Raw genomic sequence first — 3,870 nt, 5'->3', positions numbered from 1 at the left:
TTGTGGGCATTTGAATATTATTCTATCAGAGACAGCATAGTACTTCAAGATAAAATGCTTAGGATTAGTGAGCTGCAGTGGATTGGTGTTAGCTATTTTGAATTGTACAATCATATCATAATGACAAATTGAGGAAGATGGCATAACATTCATCATCAAAAAGAGAATTCCAAGATCTATCTTGAAGTAAAATGCTGTCTGTGATAATATAATATCCATATGCCTTCAAGGAAGTGGCACTGTAGGATAAGAACTGAACTGTTAACTGAAAGGCTGGTTGTTCAAACTCCCCAGACACTCTTCAGAAACCCTATAGAGAGTTGCTATGAGTTGGAAATGACTCAATGGCACTTAACAACAACAAGGATGATCAGTTAATACCACTATTATTCAAATTTATGCACCAACTATTAAGTCAATGATGAAGAAATTGAAGAATTCTAACTTCTGCAATCTGAAATTAATCAAACATTCAGTCAAGATGTATGGCTAATTATTAGCAATTGGAATGCAAAAGTTGAAGCAAAGAGGAAATATCTGTAGCTGGAAAATATGGCCTTTGAGACAGAAAAAATGAGATTGCATGATAGAATTTTGGAAGACCAATGACTAATTCATTGCAAATGCTTATTTTCAATGACATAAATTGTGACTATAAACATGAACCTTGCAGATGTAACATACAGGAATCAAGTAAACTACATCTGAGGAGTGAGATGATAGAGAAATTCAATATCATCAGTCAAAATATGGCCAGGAGCCAATTATGGAACAGGCAAATAATTTCTCATATAGAAGTTCAGATTGCATTTGGAAAAAAATGGGAACAAGTCCAGGAAAGCCAATCAAGGATAAATTTGATTCATTAGACACTAATGACTGAACACCTGAGGAGTTGTGGGATGACATCAAGAACATCAGACATGAAGAAAGCAAAAAGTCACTTCAAAGACAGAAAAGAAGGAAAAGACCAAAATGGATGTTTGAAGAGACTCAGAAACTTCCTCTTGAGCATAGAGAAGCTAAAGCAACTGGGAGAAATGAGGGCGTCAAAGAGCTGAACAGAAAATTTCGAAGGCGTATTATAATGAAATGTACCAAGACCTGGAGTTAGAAAACCCAAAGGGAAAACATGCTCAGTATTTCTGAAATTTAAAAATTTTAAGAAAATATTCAAGTCTCAGATTTCAGGTTTCAATATGAAGGCTTCTAAAGGCAAAATACTAACTGATGTAGGAAGCATCAAGAGAAGATGGAAAGGAAAGACAGTCAGTGTGCCAAAAATGATTGATCATTGTGCCAAAAATGATTGATCATTGTTCAGTCATTTCAAGAGGGACCATATGATCAAGAACCAATGGTATTGAAGGGAAAAGTCCAAGCAGCACTGAAAACTTGATGGAAAACAAGGCTCCAGTAAATAGTATCATGCAAATTGAAATGTTTCAACAAACTGATGCAACACTGGTGATGCTTACTCATCTATGTCAAGAAATTTGGAAGACAGCTACCTGGCCAACTGATTGGAAGAGATCATATTTTCTTCCTATCCAAGGAAAGGCTACCCAACGGAATTCAGAAATCACTGAACAATGTCATAAGTTTTACATGCAAGTAAAATTTTGCTGAAGATAATTCCAATAAAGATTATAGTAGTACATTGAAAGGCAGCTGCCAGAAATTCAAGTCAGATTCAGAAAAGGATGTGGAACAAGGAATATAATTGCTGACATTAAATGGATTTTGGCAGAAAGTAGAGATACCAGAAAGATGTTTACTTGTGCATTATTGACCATGCAAAGGCATTTGACTATGGGGATCATAACAGATTATGAATACATCGCAAAGAATGAGAATTCCGTAATACTTCATTGTGCTTATGAGGAACCTATTCAGAGACCAAGAGTCAGCCATTAAAACAAAACAAAACAAAACAAAAAAACAAACGAGGGAATACTGAATGTTTTAAAATCAGGAAAGTTGTGTGTCAGGGTGTATACTTTTAGTATGTTTAAGCAGTCTCTATGCTGAACAAATAATCTGATAAATTAGATTGTATGATTGAGAACATGGCATCAAGATTGGAGGAAGACTCATCAACAACCTGTGATATGCAGATGGCACAACCTTATTTGCTGAAAATGAAGAGGATTACTATACATACTAATAAAGACCAAAGAACACAGCCATCAGTATGGATTGTACTTCAATGTAAGAAAATAAAAATCTAATGAATATCATCATGATAAATGGAGAAAAATAAATATTTAATTTTATTTGGATCCACAATCAGTGCTCATGGAAGCAACAATCAAGAAATTAAATGATGCATTGCATTAGGAAAATCTGCTGCAAAAGTCTCCTTTAAAATTTTTAAAGAGTAAAGATATCACTTTGAGGACTAAAGTGTGCCTTACCTGAGCCATGGTATTTTCAATGGCCTCATATGCATGCAAAAGCTGAACAATTAATAAAGAAGACTGGAAAAGATGACACTCTTGAATTACGGTGTTGGTGAAGCCTATTGAAAGTATCATGAAATGTTAAAAGAACAAACAAATCTGTCTTGAAAGAAGTTCAGTCAAAATGCTCTTTAGAGATGAAGATGGCAGTACTTTGTCTCACATACATTGGGCATGTTAATGGAAGGGATCAATCCCTGGGAAAGAACATCATGCTTGGAAAGTGGAAGGTCATCAAAAAGGAAGGAAGACCCCCAAGGAGATGGATTGACACAGTGGCAGCCACAGTAGACTCAAAGATGACAATTGTGAGGATGGTGCTGGACTGAGCAGTTTCTGTTGTGTTGTGCATAGAGTTGCTCTGAGTTGGAACCAATCTGATGGCATGTAATTCCTGTTGTGGTGCTGTAGGATAAGCACTGGACTGCTAACTGCTAGGTCAACAGTTCAAACCCATCAGCCACTCTTTGGAAATCCTAGGGTTGCTCTGAGTTGGAACTGACTTGATGACACTTAGCAACAGCAATGCCTAGGATATTGATCTTTATGGGCTCCATGTTGTTTTTGACGACATCCAATTTTCCTAGGTTTTTATTTTATCGATGGCACTTAACAACAGCAATGCTTTATACATTCTATTTTCCATTTATTAATAGATGTTTGCTACTGTTTCTTCCCATTTTAAGTTGTGCCCCATCAGTAAATAAAGGTTTTTAAGTCTTTTTTCCGTTCATGTCATTAAAGTCAATTCTGCTTTGAGGAGACAGCTCTACCCCAGTGCTATTTTGAGTGTCTTCCAAACTTAAGAGTTAATCTTCCAGCATTGTATTAGACAATGTTCTGCTGATATTCATAAGGTTTTCAGTGACTAAACTTTTAGTGTGAGCTATCTCTCTTTCTTTCAAATCTTTTTCAGTGTAGAAGTTCAGCTGAAACCTCTCTACAACGGGTGACTCTGGTGGTATTTTAAATACTGATGCCATTGCTTCCAACACCACAGCAACACACATCACCAGAGTATGACAAACTGACAAACAAGCAGTGGTAGGATATATGGTAACCACAATTAAATTTATGGTTGGGACAACAGTAATCAGGTATTTGATTTGAAGGCACTTATTTTCAAAGGTGCTGCCCTCTACTTTGGCTAAAGGACTATGAGTAAGCCCAATATCTGGGACTATTATACTGGCTCTGAATCCTCTGCCAGAAGAAGATTCAAAGGTTTCCGTTTAAGAGTTTTTTTAGCCTGGAACAATCTTCGAGAAACAGAAGATACTTCTTGAAAGAAAGATAAAAAGTGGCAGTCTGATTGGCTACTACAAGAACAAGGAGGTTGTTCGCTGGAGAGCCATCAAGGCAAGCAATCAAGTTCCTTCAGGACAAACCTCCCTCCAAGACTGAAACT

Source organism: Chrysochloris asiatica, unplaced genomic scaffold, assembly GCF_000296735.1.
Source record: "Chrysochloris asiatica unplaced genomic scaffold, ChrAsi1.0 scaffold00381, whole genome shotgun sequence".
In the NCBI taxonomy this organism is placed as follows: domain Eukaryota; kingdom Metazoa; phylum Chordata; class Mammalia; order Afrosoricida; family Chrysochloridae; genus Chrysochloris; species Chrysochloris asiatica.
Note: the sequence above shows the minus strand (reverse complement) of the source record.